The following is a 19,889-nucleotide window of genomic DNA, read 5'->3' on the forward strand; positions in this document are numbered from 1 at the left end:
ATTCTTCCATTGACCTAGCGGTGTCTACACAAGGCCAGCTTCACTACATCACCCAGGTGTGACATTTTTCAGAGCCCTGAGCGATGTAGTTAAGCCCACCTAACTTGGTGGTGTAGACCAGCCTTTTGGCACAGAGAGGTGCGGTGACTTGCCCTAGGTGTCAAAGGAAGTCTGTGGCGGAGCCAGGAGTTAAACCCAGTCTGCTTAGTCCCAGTCCAGTGCCTTAACCACAAAGACAGTCCTTTCTCCCAGATTAACCAGAGTCCTGCGGCTCAGCTGACTGCCACGTTCACCTACCAATGTTTATTTCTGTTCAGTTGCTAAACTGTAGCCCTCTGGCCACATATTAATATTGCCTGAGTAAAGCATAAGGGAAATACCACTCAGTGTCAATCACCCTACAATGCTCACTAAGTCAGTCCCCTGTGGGATGCAAAGAACTACTGTATCCACCTTCACACCATTGCTAGGTAACTTCCCCTGCCTTCCTTGGGTCTGGGTTTATTTAACGCTTTGCGAATATCTTTCTGTCAGAAACTGATTTGCTGTTCTTTGTCATTGCAGGGTACTGACTTGAATAAAAAGCACTACAGGCCTAGAGCCAAACTTTGATCTCAACCCTTGAAGAGCTCCCCCACACTACCTCCCTTTAATAATGAAGAGACAGAGCCCAGGAAGATTTCTGCTCTGTTCTAGGTGGCGTCTTGTGTCAGGCCCCACACTGTAGTATGTGAGTCAGAAAACATACAAGGTGACTTGTAAAGGAGGCAGTATGGCCTTGTAGCTAGTAGATAAGACTAGGACTCTAGAGACATAGGTTCTAGTCGCAGCGTGGTGACTGTGGGTAAGTCTCTGTGCCTCAGCCTCCCAATGTGCAAAATGTTGCTTATGGCTTTGAGATCTAGTGCTGACTAAGTATTATTATAAAAGTAAATTATTTAGGAAGGAAAAATCAAATGCACAATGACAAAATGGGGTATAAAAAACAAGCATGGACTGGTGGGATCACATCGTTCTGCAGGTCTGGGATGATGAGCAGTGGCTGCAGAACTTTCGGATGTGCAAGGCCACATTCCTGGATCTGTGTGCTGAGCTTGCCCCAGCCCTCCAGTGCAGGGACCCCAAAATGAGAGCTGCACTGACAGCGGAGAAGCGAGTGGTGATTGCACTGTGGAAGCTGTGGATCACTTGATGATTACCTGTTCTGTTCATTCCCTCTGAAGCACCTGGCATTTGCCAGTGTCGGAAGACAGCATACTGGGCTAGATGGACATTTGGTCTGACCCGGTGTGGCCAAAGCAACACCAGATTGCTACAGGCCAAATCTGGTGTAGCAACACCAGATTGCTACAGGACAGTCAGAATCAATTTGGAGTCAGGAAATCCACCGCAGGAGCCATTGTCATACAAGTGTGAAGGGCCATTAGTCACCTTCTGCTATGCAGGACCATGACTCTCAGCAATGTGCAGGACATAGTGTATGGCTTTGCAGCTGTGCAGTTCCCGAACTGTGGTGGAGCGCTACACAACACACATATCCCTATTTTGGCACCAGACCACCTTGCAGTAGGCAGATATGCTCATATCTTTAAGAACCAGGACTGTTCAGAAAGTTATAAGCAGGGACTTTCTCTCCTGACTGGCAGATTATCATTGGCAATGTTGACCCAGCCTACCTCTTGCTCCCCTGGCTCATGAAGCTGTTCACTGACCATGTCGACAGCACCAAGGAATGATTCTACTACCAGCTCAGCAGATGCAGAATGATAGTCGAATGTGCTTTTGGTCATTTGAAGGGTCACTGGCATTGTCTACTCACAAGATTGGGCCTCATAGAAAAATATCCCAATGATTATAACTGCTTGCTGAGTCCTTCATAATATCTATGAAGCAAAGGGAGGAAAGCTTCCATCAGGGTGGAAGGCAGGGGGGAGCAGCTGTCTGCTGAATTTGAACAGCCAGACACAAGGGCTATTAGAAGAACTCAGCATGGAGATATATGGCTCAGAGAGGCTTTGAAAGACCATTTTAATAGTGCGCTAGAGTAGTGTGTGTTGTTGCAGTGTGCTCTACCTGACCCTGCTCCTTTGTGGCCTGGTAGAAATTGTGTGGCTATTGCTGTACAGGCAGAAATATAACATTATCAGTGCACCTATTCATTTATCCTGTGAGTTGTGTGACACTGTGCAGTAACAGATAATTGGTTGCTTTCAGAACTGCTGAGCATTTGGAAGTATATGTTGTGAACTAATAAAGATGAATTATGTTCCAAATAACCTAATTTTATTCTGTAATGAAACCAGTGCAAAATATGTGCAAATACACCTAAAACTTAATAGATTAAGAGAACTGAACTTATGAAGGGGAAAGAACATTCCTGTGCACTTCAGCTATCTATACACCAACCATGGCTTTCATGGGTCAGTGCATGCCAAGCTGTGATTGTCTTTACTGTCCCCCAAGGTGGAGTGATAGGCATAGTGCAGTGACCCTTAATGCCATATGGAATGTGGAAGGGGGTGTCGGGAGGTCCTGATATTGAGTTCTCAATGGGCTGCAGAGGGAAGTGAGCTTGGGATTGTTGAACCTGAAGGTCCACCAGGGTCTGCAGCATCTGTGTTGAAGCCCCATTATGTCCCGGTGCATCTCCCCTCTCCTTTTCCTGCTGGGACTCCCAGGCCTTTCTTCTCTCTGCTCTTTCCTTTTCCAGGCTATCCAATTTGTTCATCCTCCAGCTCCTATGCTCAGTCTGATGCAGCACTGGCTTGCAGGATCTCACTGAACATGTCATCCTGAATCCTCTTTTTCCCCCTCCTTATCTGGTTCAGCCATTCTGCAGATGTGGAGGGGGAGACCCTGAAGGACCCAGTAGCAGCAGCTGCAGATAAAACACCCAGAGGTACCATTGTCAGTCTATTCACTATGGAAAGCTAAACTTAAGATGTTTAACTTACTCCTCTTGTTCCCCTAAAGTTTTAAGCACTATGTTCTCACTTCTGCTTGGGATTGCTTGTGCACGGTGCCAGTCACTGCACCAGCGTTGGTGAGTACGGCCCACCGTGGATTGGGGACATGAGGAGGGAATTGCTTGGTTGCAGGAAACTAGTAGTAGTATATGGCAATGTCACTCAATACTGGCACTGTTTTCCACAGGCGGTGATGATTTTAGCTGATATCTCACTCCTGAGGTTCACAAAGGCAGAGAGAGCACAGCTGCTGCTGGCATCCTGATGCCGACAGGGCCCGTCTGCTGCTAGCCTGTGTCCTGCAATTGTGCCTGCTGAAGTTATCACTGAGTGGTGTGGGAAAGTATCCGACCATGGAGGAAGAAATAAGTCAGCCAAACCTAGAAACCTTCTGCAGAGGATTGCAGAGTACCTCCATAAAAGTTTCATTGAGATATCTCAGGAGGATTCAAAGAACTTCCCTGTGTACCTAAACTGTTTTGCATGGCCCCCTATCCCTAATTCTAGAGGGGAATGAAAAGCTGATAGCAACTCTCCCTCTCTTGGTTGTACCATTACCTCTTCTAGCCTGAGTAAAGTAATTAAAAGTCAAAAGATGTGTCCTGCTACTTTGGGAGTTCCATCCCTGTAACTGAAAATGTATCTACACACTTACCCAAAAAGAAAAGGAGTACTTGTGGCACCTGAGAGACTAACCAATTTATTTGAGCTGTAGCTCACGAAAGCTTATGCTCAAATAAATTGGTTAGTCTCTAAGGTGCCACAAGTACTCCTTTTCTTTTTGCGAATACAGACTAACACGGCTGTTACTCCGACACTTACCCAAGGTTCCTTCCCCTGCACTGGGCTTGCCCATGTTTGACTGGCTGGACTGTGATGGAGTCAAAAACAGGTCCTGGCTTTCTGCACAGTTGGATTCCCTGGTTGCCTGTCCCCCATACTCCACCTCCTCCTCTTCCAGGTCCACCACCTCCTCCTCCTTGCTGTTCATGGCAGGGGGTTGTGACTGGGGCTCCTCGGAGGTAACCACAGTGCTGTGTAGGGTGGTAGTGGGGTCTCCACTGAGTACGTCATGCATCTCTTTGTAAAAGCAGCAGGTCTGCGGCTCAGCATCGGATCACTTGTTGGCCTCCCTGACCTTCTGGTACGTTTGCCTCAGCTCCTTTGCTTTCGCATGACACTGCTGCTGGTCACTTTCAGACCCCGTCTCCTGCATCCCCAAACAATCTGCTTGTAGATGTCAACATTTCTATGGCCGGTTTGGAGCTGTGCCTGCCCAGCGTCTTCTCCCCACAGGCCTAGGGCCTCCTGACTACTCCAGGCAAGAACTGGCATGGTCAGCTGGGCAGTTGCACTTTACAATGGAGAGTTGCTAGGTGCGCTCACTAAGCCAGGCAATCAGAAAAAGGAATTTAAAAAAATCGCAGGGCTTTAAAGGGGAGGGAGTGCTTCTGGTCTCTGTAACTCCTGGGCAGTGGAGTTCACAATGGTGACCAGAGTGGTCAGTATGGGGCATTGTGGGAAAGCTGCTGGAGGACAGTTAGTCAGCTTAAGTAATGCAGTGTCTATACATGCATTGCATTGACCTAAGTACATTGACTGTGGCTTTGCACTGCTTGGGGAGATGGTGTTACTATGTTGGCATAACAGGGTGCTTACAGCAGTGGGAGACCAATGTAAGTGTCTAGACACATGCACAACATGGTCAATGTGAGCTGCCTTGCGTTGAGTTAACTTTGAAGTGTAGGCCAGGCCTATAACTGACCTGACACAAAGCTGAGAGATATGGGATTTGCTTAAGTTATGGACTTTTCTACACAAGGAAAAATCAGACATGTTTTTGACCACTGGCACAGCTCCATTGATGGGAGCCGTACTGCAGACAGTGCTGCTCAGAGATGGTGGTAAAAACCCCTGTGCCGAGCTACTTCAGCTACAGGATTACTACAGCTTCCACCAGTGCTCTCGTGAATGAGACTGCACCAGTGGGAAATTCCAGGTCCAAATTTTGCCAATGTGTACAAAGCGGAGTGTCCGAAGATGTAAAAAAAAAAAGTCCTGACCGCCTGTAGTCATTATATATCATCTGAGGATGTTTTGGAGAATATGGTGTTAATCCTGATGTCCATGTCAAATCCAATCTGAACAGCCTATAAAACACTACAGTATTCTACAGTAACCCAACCATTTACAATCATGTTTCATGATGGCTTGTGCCATTATTATGGTACACTGTATTATAATTTTAGAAGGCCAAATATGCTCTGCCTATCAAAATCTCCTGTGTAGTTTCAGTTGGATACAGAATTCTTCTTCACTTCCTGTTCTAGGCGGTTGTATATATAACTGTGCACTGTTAAACAGCTGTTGCCTTCCATTTGAGAGGTGGTTGCATTCCAGTCGAGGGTGAAGTGATCCTTTAGGAATAAAGGTTCTATACCGGTAGAAGATAAATTATATTTAAGGTGAAAACCTTGCCAAAGTAACCGGCTTCTTTGTCTTTTTGAACATATTCTATAAATAGAATGGGTATCTGTGTGACATTTAGCACAGGTGTTTTTGATGAGATGAACACTTCCTATATCAGATTGACTATTTTGTTAATCCCTAAAGTAAAGGATGGTGCTGTGTGGTTACCCATGCTGCCGGCCACATGTGTTCTAGCACTGGAAATCATCAGGACCTCATGGTCACTGAGCACTCCATGGAAGGCAGGGGATGTCTTGAGACACGTTTTAGATGCATATCTGTGAGCTTGTCCTGGATGATAATAAAGTTCATTGCATGACATGCATCTTCCTTGCTGGTTCTCCCCAGTCCTACTGCTAGTCTAGATATTCCCCCCATAATCCACTAACATGCTCATTAAAACTACTATAATTTTCAGACATCCCTGCAGTTAGTCTTTCACTGCTGGAAGCATCAGCACAAATATTATTTACCTAGTCAATAGGTCAAATGCTCAGCCTGGAACTTCTTCTAATCTGTCAGAAATTGAAGAACAGGCCTTCTGCCATAAAAAGGTAGGAAAGGATTGGGTTGGATCTCTGGCCTCCATGTCATGAAGTATTAGCAATCTCCAGGCAGGCTGTTCACAGGGAAGTATATAATTTGTTTTAAACACACACAAAGGAGAGAGAAACACATTTTCCACAGCTTGAATGGGCACAAATCCCCATATGCAGGGGCATAAGAAAGAGATGCACACGCAGAGAGGACATTGGGCATGCTCACAGCATGTGTGTGTCAAAGGACAGGTATGTGCAAATTAGTAAGCAGGGACATGGCCTCATCAATAGGGACACTGCATCTATTTTCAGAATTATGTGGGCACACTTTGTGCCCCAAAACTGGGGTGTTTGAAGCAGGTGCAGGCCTGCAGGTACACGTGGAGATCTTCAGTGAGACCTCCCTTGGATGCTGGAACAGATGCTGAGGTTCGTAAGAGGCAGCAACTGAAGTAGGGAGAAGAATGTGGAAAGACAATGAATCAGGAAAGATTTGGGGTGGTTAGTGGGAAGAAAGTGGGGAACAGACAGGGTTCCAGGATGGAAGAGCTGGGGCAGGAGATTGGGGTGTAGGAGTGAGCTCTGGTCTGGTGCAGGGTGTTGGGGTGCAGCGGAGGGTGAGGGGTGTGGGCTCTGGGAGGGAGTTTGGTGCAGGAGGGGGCTCTGGACTGGGGCAGAGTGTTGGGGTGCAAGAGGGGGTGAAGGGAGTGGGCTCTGGGAGGGAGTTTGGTGCAGGAGGGGGCTCTGGGCTAGGGCAGGAGATTGGGGTGCAGGAGGGGGGTGCAGGGTGTGGGAAGGAGTTTTGGTGCAGGAGGGGGTTCTGACCTGGGGCAGGGGGTTGGGGTGTGGGAGGGAGTGCGAGACGCAGGCTCTGGTGCCCGGGTGGCTCCCAGCTGGCGGCGCAGCAGGGCTCACGCAGGTTCCCGGAGCAGCTGGCTGCTAGCACCATGGCGTGTCTCTGCACGCCCCTTGGCCAATGGGAGTTTCTGGCCAATGGGAGCTGTGAGGACGGTGCTGGGGGCGGAGGCACTGCGCGGAGCCACCTTCTTCCCTACCCCCACCAGGGTCACACAGAGACATGCCAGCAGCAACCGGCCACTTCCAGGGGTGGCGTGGGGACATGGCAGGCAGGCAGCCTGCCTGAGTGCTCCGCTGCACTGCGGGACTTTTAGCAGCCTGGAGATCACAAGGGGGCAGCCAAAGAGCCTGGCAGGCCAGACAGAAATGTTAGATGGGCCAGATCCAGCCCACAGGCTGTATTTTGCGCACCCCGATCTAGAGACATGCATGATCTGGGCCAGAGTCAGGAAGGAGCAATCCCTCCAGGGATTGTCTGCAGCCCAGCCACAACTTCCTGCCTTTCATGTGGCACTGATCCCAGAGGGGGCTTTATGGGTGAGGAGGGAGAGCTGGAGTTCTATTCATTTGGGAAGCAGGATGCGATGGAGAATGTGCCAGTGTAGAGCTAATGTCAAGATATAAGACCAAGATTTTCCAAAATGACTAGTGGGTTTGAGTGCCTTAGTTTTCAGGAGTCCAACCTGAGAAGTCTCCGAGTGCCTTAGTTTTCAGGAGTCCAACCTGAGAAGTCTCCAAAGGGCCTTGACTTTCAGAGGCCCAGTGTTCTGCACTTTCTGAAAATCAGGGCCCCTTAAGGCATCTCCAGGTGGGGACCCAAACACCGAGGTTCCCAAAATCACTAGTCACTTTTGACAATCTTGGCTAGTAACTTGAAAATGTACCTAATTCTCACGCAGAATCCCTGAGCGTGGTTCTCCCCTGACGTGCGCTCTGTGTCACTATTTATATCTGTCCAAAGCAGGTGCAAAACTGGATCAGAACAGGAGCATTTCATGGCCACTCTGTACAGGGGTAAAGGATGTCAGACACTGCAAGGCAGGAGAAAGTCAAGCCCCCTGGGCCTGGAAGATACCGTGGGACTGACACCAGCTCTATGCTACACTTGAGTAAGTTCAAGAGTTGAATGACTTTTCCCTTGTTTTTGTCTATTACAGGAGCTGAAGGAGACGACAGTGCAAGAAATGAGAAACATTTCAAAAACTCTCTTGTCTAAAGTTATGATGATATATTTTTTGTATTGTGGCAGTTCTAGGAGCCCCCAGACTGGGACCAGGGCCCCGTTTCTAGTGAGGTTTTATTTAATTATATGGCCTGTTCCAGCAGAGCAGAGATGAGCTGAGTGATGCCTTTTGACTCCTTTCAGGCCTGCCAGGATTGGGCAAAGGAGTGCAAGAGAGAGGGAAGGGCACAGAGAGAGCAGGCCCCATTCCAGAACCTCTGTGCTGTCTGTGCACGCTAAGACTGTGGACCTGGCTCTTCTCAGGCCTAACTTTCAAATTGCTTAATTTCAGCCACGGGGTTTTTGAAAACAGGCACCATTTCAGAGAGCAGAAAAGCAGCTGCCTGCAGGCGCCACTGCCAGTGAGTAAAGGACCCTTTGAAAGTTTAGCCCCATGAAGGTAAGGATTGAAAAAGCAAAAGTAGGAGGTTGGGAATAGCACAGGGAGCCTTTCGCCCCTGGGACATTGGCTCCAAGCTGTCCCAGGACCCTTGTAGCTCAGACATGTTACCACGATGGCAATTCCGGTAGAGGGGCTGCCCTGGGAGGCTGGGCGTGTGAGAATCCTTCCCCTGGATCAGTCAGGATTGCAGGGCAGAGAGAGAAGCTCCCCTTCTCAGAGCAGTCTCGCTCTCGGGCTCTGGAACTGGACCTCTTGTGCAAGGCTGACCTGACCGGGGACTGACAATGAACAGAACTGTGAGCAAAGTGTATTGAACCCCTTCTCCTAGGGATGACATGGGGAAATAGGCAGGTTTGCTGTGGAGGAATGACCATGTTACCAGAGACCTGATATCTCGGGCTGTGGAGGTGTTACATTTGACACCCTTTTGGCAAGAGGGAGCACAAACAGCGAGGCCTTAACTTGGGGCCTCCTCCATTCACATCAGTGACAAAACTCCCATTGACTTTAGTGGGAACAAGACTGGTCCCTTGATGAGCATCTTACCTTGGACAAGGTGACAGTCCTTTGTTTCTTGTGTGGAACACAATGCACCTGTGCTCTGTTATCTGCACCGGTTTGTTTTCAGGTGCAATTCAAGGGATTGTTTTTGACTGATAAAGCATTAAGGCCCTTACCCTCAAAGATATTTAGGTGCCTAACTTCCATGGGAGTTAGGTGTAGAGGTCTGCTCAGGCCTCATTTTAAAGCCTGACTCATACCTGAACCCGAGCTGAGCATAGCCAACCTGAACCTGACTTCAGTTTGGCCAGTCCTATTTAGACCAGATGCACCCCAAACCTGATACCTGCAGTCGGGCCCTGTTGGATAGCAAGGCTCTAGTTAGGCACCTAAATAGCTTTGAGGATCTGAGCCTAAATGCTTTGAGTCCTGCATACCTTTGAAACCTCCGTTCTCCTCAGGTGATACCAGAGCAGATGAAAACACTTGAGTTAATAGCCCCTTGATTTAAAAAAGACAGGCCTTTGTCACTGGAACTTGCTCTTGTCTCACCCCACTTATTTCAACAGACCCCAAGTATGATGTTCAGGGAATGCAGCAGGTTGATCTAGTCACTAAAGTGCTTGAGAAGTATATACATGGTGGCTGAAAGTACTTATCCCTGACAGACTGGAAAGGTGAGTTTCCAGTTGATCACACTTTATTTTGTAAGTTTTGGGAGGGAGAGGTTTATTGCACATGTGCCTAGGGCAGGGGTGGCCAAACTGTGGCTTGCGAGCCACATGCAGCTCTTTTACAGTTAAAGTGCGGCTCATAGAGCCTCCCAAATCCCTCCCCCCATTCTCCACCTACCAGACTGGGGGCAGGGAGCTCGGGGCTTCTGCCTTGCAGCAGGGCAGTGGGGCTAAGGCTTGCCCAGCAGGGAGGGTAGGTCTTGTGGCTTCAACCCCATCGGGCATGCCTTCCGGGACTCAGGGTTTCAGCAGGAGCGGGGCTGAAGCACCGAGCCAAGACATGGGGCTGAAGCCCCAACATCCTCCTTCCCACAGGACTGATGCCCCGAGCCCTGGCAGGCGCACCCGGCTCTTGAACTTCTGAAGATTGTTGTATGTGGCTCAAAGGGTCAGTAAGTTTGGCCATCCTTGGCCTAGAGCCTAGAATAAGTGCATTTTATAAACCGAAATAGATAAATATAAATAAGGGAGATGGGCCTTAACCAGAACCCAAGCTCCAAACCCCTTTATGGACTATGGATCTTCAAAACTGGAGTCCTCCTCCAATCTCTTCATTAAATTTTACTGCAGGTTGTTTTGCTTATGATGCAGAAGTACGGAGTCTAAATACCTTGGAAGTTCCTTAGATACTGTACATGCAATTCAGTTCAATGATGCTTCAGTGGCAAGACAATCTTCATGAGTGCTGTCCAAGTGTGAAAGAGATAGACACCCCCCCTCAGGTATCTGTCTGGTCTGCCCAGCATGGGCCTTCACAGTGTGAGACCCAGTGACCGCTTACAGAAATGTAGGCCCCAATCTCGTCAACATTCTTCAGTGTTCGCCTGTGCGTTTGGTAATTTGCAGACAGTCCCTTAGCTGGGTAGGCTGGAGGCGGGGGCGAGTTGTAGGGCTGGGTTTCTGCTGCATTATTGCAGAAGGGCGGAGCTGAGGGGGAAGAGCTCTCAGGGCTCTCTGCAGCCGATCGTTTGCACCAAAGGGGTTGTGCTCCCTTTTCTGCTCATGTCAAAACAGGGAAGCAGCTCTGATGGCCATGGGTCCCTGAGGGAGGGGTGGGAAATCATTGCACAGAGCGGATCGTTGCACACATACAAAACCACCAAGGCGGGGAGAGAAAAGGGAGCTGGTCTGGTCTGGGGTTTCTATTGCTGTTGCTAAAAGGGAGGAGCCCTTTATATTTGCAGCTGGTACTTTGCAGACTGTCGCTGCGTGGGTTTGTTGTGGTGCCCCTGCCCCCCTCCACCCCCACCCCTCCCCGGAGTGTTTGCATAGACTGATGTAGTTAGCCCAGGTTCCTTGCCAGGTCCGGTTAGCTTGGGAGTGCTGCTGAGCCGGGAGGGAGGGGTAGAGAGATGATGTGGCTCCCTTGTGCAGCTGGTAGTTCGCAGACGGTCCCTTAGCAGGTGGGGTTGGCCTTCTGCTGCTGTTGATGGTGAGAAGGACTGAGATCTCAGCTGCCCTCTTGCAGGTAGGGAACAACATCTTTTCATCTCTCCCCTCAGCCTGAGCAAAGGGGGACGATCAGCAGCAGCCATTCCATGCATGAATAGAGTGAGGATTTCAGAGGAGAAGCTCCAAAGGGCTGGCTGCCTTTAATTGATCCCACGGTTTCCTGGGGTAGTGGCTGAAATATGCAATATTATCATTTCTTGCGTAAGAAGAGGTGAGAGGGATCTGGACTAGGAGAAGTGGAGGAGATTGAGGGAGGGGATATTGTTCCATTTGGAGCGGGGATGTTCCCTTTGCTCAGTGGATGGGTTTTCTCCTATGCGTGTTGTTTTTAGCTCCTACTGAGTTAGTGGAGAAAAGGGGCCAAAATTGGGCTCAGACTATTAGATCATGTGGAACAGAATCTGATATCTCATTCCATGGCAGCATGCACTGGGTCAGAAGGACCTGGTGGAACAAGGTGCATTTAAAACAAAAAAATCAAGCTCCCAAAAAAAAGGAAAAAGAGAGGGAGGGAGAATCTGTGTGTGTCCCCTACCGTTTGGTTGTAAGATCCTGACTGTAGATGGGGAAGCATCCCTGTGGATCTTTGGGTGTTGGAAAGGGGCTGGAATTCTTTTCAGTTGGGTAAGTTAGGTAGAAAAACCCCAAAGTGCTGACAGAACACGTTGTTAATATCTCCTGCTAAAACCCTCCTTGTACAATGTGGCTGTGGCTGTCACTTATACACATGCCCATTCTTCTTAATGAGTTCACTGGAGGCACTCTGATGGCAACTTCTGTGACCTCTTGCTACTCCTTATCCTAGTGCCACGTTTATCACTCCAAGAAAGCAGGAAGTGTATCTGGGATGCATATTGTTATAGTGATGGGGGTGATTTTTGCATAATTACACTCTTGCCTCTACTTTTCTTTTCCATAGAGTGGTGGTGATAATAGTAACACTTATAGAGCTTTTCAGCCATAGATCCCAAAGCACTTGCTAAAGGCATGGGAGCAATGCTATCACAGATGGAGAAACTGAGGCATAGCCAGGTAAAGGGACTTCTCTGAAATCACACAATAAAGTCAGTGATAGAGCCAGGAATAGAGCTCCATTCTCTTGACTCCCAATCTGAGTCCCTGTACGTTGAAGGGTGCTGCCTCCTTCCCTTGATGGGAAATAAAATATCATGCTGCCTCCACTGTATCATTCTATGGCTTGTTGTCAGTTTCCCACATCATCAGGGCTTCAAAATCCTCCTTCCTGGAGCTCTGTGCCTTGTGATATTGGAAATGCCAGGAAATGCTTCATGCTGGCACTAAAAAGACTATTCTACCTCATTTCACATAAAAACACTGAGCACTGAGAAACTGATGACTCCAGCTGAAAGTACCTATGGGGTTGGGATGATCTAATGCTCTGGCCGAGCTGCTCACTCATGGCTTATGACTTCCATCTAAAGCCATCCACAGATATGTAACGTCGCTGTCTCCCTTGCTTGCTACCTCATTCAGTGTAAGGAATGGCTATGGAGCAGTGTGTATTTATAATATATGATCATTTGCTAATTGATTATTATTGAGGAGGAACAGCCTTGTCTGGCCAAGGTTCTGTCTGTGTGGGTATCTATCTCCTTTTAACTGTTTGGTGAAAATCTCACTGAATGACCAATGCCTCTGTATTCTTACATTCCAGACAGTTCCAGCAGGGAATGATGTTAGTGTGTAGATACAGGTTCTCCCTGCAAACTTGGTAATTCCACTCGGGGGGGGGGGGGGGCAAGTGAGGGTGGATTCTAAAATAAAGCTCAGAGAACAAGTAAGCATGAATAGTGCCATCCCCCAGGGACTCAGCTGGGGAAGTTATTCCCCTCCTTGAAACATACAGGGGCTGAATGATGATGTTCCACTCCAGACGAGGCTGAATATCTGTGGGGGTTGAGTGATTCCTAGGTATGTGTCCTGTGGCATGAGAGGTGCTGTGGAAAAGTGCATGGAGAAAATACAGGAAAAAGAGTCAGACCAGAGCAGAAGGCTGAAAAATGGACAGTTACAGCCCACTGAATCATGGGGTGGGGACAGGGAGAGCCCTGCTGGTCCATTGCTATCCTGACGCTCCTCCGGCTAACATGTCTAAACTGGCATAGTACGGGGTGGAAGGGTGAGTGGACATGAGGAAAGCTCTCAGGAAGGAACTGTCTTAACTTGGTCCAGCATACATCCTCCTGCAAAGCAATGGAAAAATCTACCACTTTGTGGTCTCATCGGCAGCCAAAACGCACTTTCAGCCTCTCTGCAATTTTGATTCTCTGCCTTGTTTATGTAGCAACATCTTGGCCTTCCTGTGACTACGGTGTAACCATATCTGAATGCCTGTAAACCCTTCATTTTAGGTAATAAAACTTGACACTTCGGTAGCATGTTCTCATCTTCAAAGATTGTCACAAACATTAACTAATTAATCCCCAGTTCAGGCATCACCAACAGCTGGAAGAATACAAAGATCCTGCAATGAGAGATTGTAACAACAGCCCTGGTGATCATTGTTAGTTATTATGTATGCAGAGCCAGAGGTGTGCACGGTGCTTTACAGACAAATTAAACATGACAGATTTTTGCTCCAGGAGCTTCCAGTTTCAGTTAAACTAAACCAGATATGAGACTGTCTCCCCCCTCTCATAGAAGGAGGGATTGCCAGTGTTGTTGAATATTACCCCATTTCTTCTAGAAAACACATCCCTCTTTAAATTGTGGTGTTTTAACAAAGATAGAGACAACTTTCTAACACCCACAACTGGATTTAATTGATATTAAACTAATCAGTCAGTCACATTAACTCTTATGAAAATATTAGTATTCTTGTGGTGTAAGAGCTTGCTATTCCATATGAGTGATATAAACAATATTGCATTCTACATTCATCAATCTTGCCTTCCTAAAAGCAGCGCTTCTTTATGGTAAACATATTTACAGCAATTAAACTAGTGTCTTGTACCTCCACTTTGAGGAAAACATTGTATCACTTATGAGAAAGGCCTGAGGAAAAGCAGGTTTGATTTTAGATTATTACAAGACTGAGATTCACGTTTGTTCTAAGTTGTTCGTAATTTCCCAGTTTCATAGATTCATAGATATTAAGGTCAGAAGGGACCATTATGATCATCTACTCTGACCTCCTGCACAATGCAGGCCACAGAATCTCACCCACCCTACTCCTGCAATAAACCTCTCACCAATGTCTGAGCTATTGAAGTCCTCAAATCATGGTTTAAAGACTTCAAGGTGCAGAGAATTCTCCAGCAAGTGACCCGTGCCCCATGCTACAGAGGAAGGCAAAAATACCCCAGCGCCTCTTCCAATCTGCCTGGAGTTCAAAAAGTCTAGAATAAGTTTACCTGTGACATTTGATAAATGAAGAAATAGCTTGGAATCCATTGCTTGTTAAGCTCTGTGGGGATAGTGTTTTCAGTTGAAAGGTCTAGAAGGTGTTTGGGGAGTGGAAAGTGGGTCTGATAATGGAATGTGGAATCCATCAGGACTAAGGACCAGATTTGTAAAGGCATTTAGGTGTCTTGAGGTCCAGGTAGGCACCCAGTGTGATTTTCAAAGGTATCTAGATGCCCATCTCTGTGTTAAACCAATGGGAGTTTGGTGCCTAGGTGCTTTTAAAAATCCCACCAGGGTGCCTAAATACCTTTAAAAATCTAGCGCTGAGTCATCAGTTCACATGGAGCTCTGATTAGTAGTTTGACAGTGACAAAATACTGTTAGCAGGTGGTAACATTATTTATTAGTTTATAACTGAATCCTTCCCCTAGCTAATTATGCCTGAAGGAACACTTACTCTGTATTTCAGTAGCTCCTAGAGGCCCCAGCCAAGGGGTCCCATTGTGCTAGGTGCTGTACATAAACATAACAAGGGACAAGCTCTTCAGAGCAGAATCTAAAGAGACAAGACACACAGAGTGGGAGGGGAACAGAGCCACAAAGATGAAGTGACAGGTTACTGGCAGAGCCAGGATTAGACCCCAGGTCTCCTCACTCCCAGTCCAGTGCTCTAGCTCCTAAATCACATTGCCTCCCCTGTGTAACTGGTAGTTACACAGACCTGTGATCACTGTTACTCATCCTCCTTATTTGTCACGCTCAGTTGCTGTGTCTCATCTTAATCTACACACAAACATTGTACTACTTTCACTGCACGGGTATAGTTAAAGCCAAACAATCCCCCTAGTACGGATGCAGTTATACCTCTGCTTATTCCCCGTCCCTTATGGGAATAAGTGATACTGGTATAAGCACCTTTATACTGGAATAACTTCATCTCACCCCATCCAAATAATTATATGGGCATAAAATCTGTGTGTGGATCTTAAATCAGACTCCAAGTCCTTCAGGATAGGGATAGTTAGCACAGCACCTGGCACAGTCCCAGCTGGGGCCTCAGAGTGCTACTACCGTACAATTTACTGCTAACAAAAAGTGTCCCTCTAAGTGCCTGACCTTGCCGCATGGCAGTCCTCTTCTATGCAGCACATAGATGTGTATTATCCTTGTGCTGAACATACAGAGAAATCCTTCAAACAAAAGCCAACATCAGCGTGACGTTAAAGGGCTGGTGGGGCAGAGGCAGGAGCCAGGAATGTCAGACTGAGACAGATGTTGGAGGCTGCCGCAATGGACATGATCAAAGCAATGAAGGAAGGGCACAGCAGCATCACAAAGGGAATTTCCCTGCCCTAGATGTGGGTGGCAGGGTTCCTGCCAAAAGCTGCCTCTTCTCTTGTGTGGGTTCGGTTGGCTGTAGGGAGATTAAAGTGCTCTGAACTGCCTGGATGAGAGAGGACAATATAACCCCATGGACTGCTCCTGTACTGATCATCAGCCACCAAATGCTTTGTCTTGTCAGTTTTATGACCAAGGCAAGATCTCCAGTGGGTGACTCTCGTGGTGCAATTTGTAGGAATGGCCAGAAGTTTGGATATTTATGCAGTTCTCTCAGACCTTGGGTTCAAAATCTCAGACTCCTTTTGAGAGATTTCTAGATTTTTCTGCCTCCAGCTGGGTTGGGAATCCACTGAGAGCAACTGTTTCATGGGGTGTGTCAGAGCTTCAGCTTCTGTTTTCGATCAGAACCTGAGAGGGCAGAGCTGGGCGGGAGGAAAATATAATGTCAAGAAGGGAGGAAATAACCAAACTTTTTGAACTGCAGTGTGAGTGTGGGTTTGTGCTTTGGGCAGTTCTTATTGGACATGTGACAGAATGCTAGGTGCTTAGAGCTGACTCAGCACTCTGGTCACCGTGGGTATGTCCGCATTGCAATTAAACACCAACAGCTGGCCCATGTCCGCTGGCTTGAGCTGTAAAATTGCAGTATAGATGTTTGAGTGCAGGCTAGAGCCTGGGCTCTGGGACCCGGTGAGGAGAGAGTGTCCTACAGCCCAGGCTTCAGCCCAAGCCTGACCATCTACACCTCAATTTTACAGCCCCACAAGCCTGAGTCAGCTGACCCAGGCCAGTTGTGGGTTTTTAATTGCAGTGTAGACATACCCTGAGGTACTAGCTATCTATCCCTTGGAGTGGATTTAATTGGGGGAATGGGTGCTCAATGGCTTAAGTAGGCAGGAAGCTGACAGCTAATGAGAACAATCACCTGGGAACAGTTAAAAGACTGGAAGGAAGGCAATGCAATGAGGAAGGCTGGCAGGGGCTAGGGAATAAGGATCCCAGGACGGTGAGATCTTGTACTCTATGCCCGGAAGGGAGAAGTTGACTTCTAATTGTATGTTGCTGCACAAGATTGTCCTGGTGACCTGGTGGAGAGGACCCAATAAATAACAGCGGTGTTCATGAAAGCAGAAGCATCCAGTGGGTTTGTGGTGGTACAAAGGGCAGAGAAGGGAGCCTGTTACACCACTGTTGAGGACTTGTGTTTTGTTGTTCTGTTCTCTTATCTTAAACAACCGTTAAGCTGATTAATCCAGGATACTGTATTGTTACTGAGTGGATTCTATCAAATGTACTTGTTCTTTCTCTCCCCTGGCCCCAATACCTCCCCAAGGTCGTTCTTTTCTCTTCATGTTCTTTCCTCACATCCTTTTCTGTTAAGGATCAAAAAATGAGTGAATAAAATGTTCGGTTACTTGCATTTTTAAAACTTTACTACCTTTTTCTTGAGACGTGTCCTTCAAATCAGTCCAGCCCCAGTGGAGACAGTGCAGTCGCTGGATGTTTCTACTAACATGATCTGCAGTGAAATGCTTAAGTGTTGAAATGTCTGGCGTAGTTGTTCGGTTTCAGAATTAACTCGCCATTGCAATTACACCTCCTGAAAACTGCTGCTTCATTCTCTCTGGCTGCAGACTCAGTGCGTTGCTGTCTCACTGAATCACAGTCAGGAGTTTTTCTTCACAACCAAAAGGGCTGGAGGTGAAATCCTGGCCACACTGAAATTCAGCAGGAGTTTTACCATTGGCTTCAATGAGACCAGGAGTTCACCCTTATTTTGGTGGTAGTATTTTTTTTTTAAAGGAAAACTTAAATTCTGCAGAAAACAGCAGAGATGCAAAAACTCTTCTGAGAGACTCACTATAAGGCACCATTCCCATGCTGTGCCTCTCCCTACGTCCTACTCATGCAGCAGCAGAGCCAGCATTTTACAGGTGGTGGGTGGGGATGGAGAGGAACTGAAGCACAGAAAGATGGCTTGACTGTCTCAAGACCACCTGATGAGTCGGTGGCAGAGATGAGACTAACCTCAGGAATTCCTGGCTCCCAGACCAGTGCGCTGAACACTAAAAGGTGCTACCAAAAAGTGACCCAAAAAGCATTTTCAGCTTTGTGTGTCTGGTTTAGAAAAAGAAAAGGAGGACTTGTGGCACCTTAGAGACTAACAAATTTATTTGAGCATAAGCTTTTGTGAGCTACAGCTCACTTTGTCAGATGAATTCAGTGGAAAGTACAGTGGGGAGATTTATATATATAGAGAACATGAAACAATGGGTGTTACTATACACACTGTAATGAGAGCGATCAGGTAAGGAGAGCTATTACCAGCAGGAGAGCAGGCGGAGAGGTGGGGGGGGAAACTTTTATGGTGATAATCAAAGTGGTCCATTTCCAGCAGTTGACAAGAACGTCTGAGGAACAGTGTGGGGTGGGTGGGGAAATAAACATGGGGAAATAGTTTTACTTAGTGTAATGACACATCCATGCCCAGTCTCTATTCAAGCCTAAGTTAATTGTATCCAGTTTGCAAATTAATTCCAGTTCAGCAGTCTCTCCTTGGAGTCTGTTTTTGAAGTTTTTTTGTTGAAGAATTGCCACTTTTAGGTCTGTAATCGAGTGACCAAAGAGACTGAAGTGTTCTCCGACTGGTTTTTGAATGTTATAATTCTTGATGTCTGATTTGTGTCCATTTATTCTTTTACGTAGAGACTGTCCAGTTTGACCAATGTACATGGCAGAGGGGCATTGCTGGCACATGATGGCATATATCACATTGGTAGATACGCAGGTGAACGAGCCTCTGATAATGTGGCTGATGTGATTAGGCCCTATGATAGGTGTCCCCTGAATAGATATGTGGGCACAGTTGGCAACAGGCTTTGTTGCAAGGATAGGTTCCTGGGTTAGTGGTTGTGGTGTGTGGTTGCTGGTGAGTATTTGCTTCAGGTTGGGGGGCTGTCTGTAAGCAAGGACTGGCCTGTCTCCCAAGATCTGTGAGGGTGATGGGTCGTCCTTCAGGATAGGTTGTAGATCCTTGATGATATGTTGGAGAGGTTTTAGTTGGGGGCTGAAGGTGATGGCTAGTGGCGTTCTGTTATTTTCTTTGTTGGGCCTGTCCTGTAATAGATAACTGCTGGGTACTCTTCTGACTCTGTCAGTCTGTTTCTTCACTTCAGCAGGTGGGTATTGTAGTTGTAAGAACGCTTGATAGAGATCTTGTAGGTGTTTGTCTCTGTCTGAGGTCTTGGAGCAAATGCGGTTGTATTATAGAGCTTGGCTGTAGACAATGGATCGTGTGGTGTGGTCTGGATGAAAGCTGGAGGCATGTAGGTAGGCACAGCGGTCAGTAGGTTTTCAGTATAGGGTGGTGTTTATGTGACCATCTCTTATTAGCACCATAGTGTCCAGGAAGTGGATCTCTTGTGTGGACTGGTCCAGGCTGAGGTTGATGGTGGGATGGAAATTGTTGAAATCATGGGGGAATTCCTCAAGGGCTTCTTTTCCATGGGTCCAGATGATGAAGATGTCATCAATATAGTGCAAGTAGAGTAGGGGCGTTAGGGGACGAGAGCTGAGGAAGCGTTGTTCTAAGTCAGCCATAAAAATGTTGGCATACTGTGGGGCCATGCGGGTACCCATAGCAGTGCCGCTGATTTGAAGGTATACATTGTCCCCAAATGTGAAATAGTTACGGGTGAGGACAAAGTCACAAAGTTCAGCCAGCAGGTTTGCCGTGATATTATCGGGGATACTGTTTCTGATAGCTTGTAGTCCATCTTTGTGTGGAATGTTGATGTAGAGGGCTTCTACATCCATAGTGGCTAGGATGGTGTTTTCAGGAAGATCACCGATGGATTGTAGTTTCCTCAGAAAGTCAGTGGTGTCTCAAAGATAGCTGGGAGTGCTGGTAGCATAGGGCCTGAGGAGGGAGTCTACATAGTCAGACAATCCTGCTGTCGGGGTGCCAATGCCTGAGATGATGGGGCGTCCAGGATTTCCAGGTAGAATACCCCTGGTTGGGGTCCAGGGGTGTGTCTG

At 47.4% G+C, this 19,889-nt stretch overlaps 1 protein-coding gene across 9 annotated transcripts in view; it reads left to right on the forward strand.

Annotated features, from left to right (window-relative positions):
- Positions 1–10,968: 10,968 nt before the first annotated feature.
- The window catches only part of TMEM63C (transmembrane protein 63C), a 78,162-nt gene continuing 69,241 nt past the window's right edge, over positions 10,969–19,889 (forward strand). For 6 of the 9 annotated variants that reach the window (XM_073349270.1, XM_073349271.1, XM_073349274.1 and 3 more), the window contains exon 1: positions 10,971–11,160. The gene's annotated coding sequence lies outside the window, so the exon portion shown is untranslated. Of the gene's footprint in view, positions 11,161–12,063; positions 12,177–19,889 lie in introns of all 9 variants that reach the window. The other 3 variants (XM_073349275.1, XM_073349278.1, XM_073349277.1) reach the window with 3 other exon arrangements.

The sequence above is a fragment of the Lepidochelys kempii genome, chromosome 6 (assembly GCF_965140265.1).
Source record: "Lepidochelys kempii isolate rLepKem1 chromosome 6, rLepKem1.hap2, whole genome shotgun sequence".
In the NCBI taxonomy this organism is placed as follows: Eukaryota; Metazoa; Chordata; order Testudines; family Cheloniidae; genus Lepidochelys; species Lepidochelys kempii.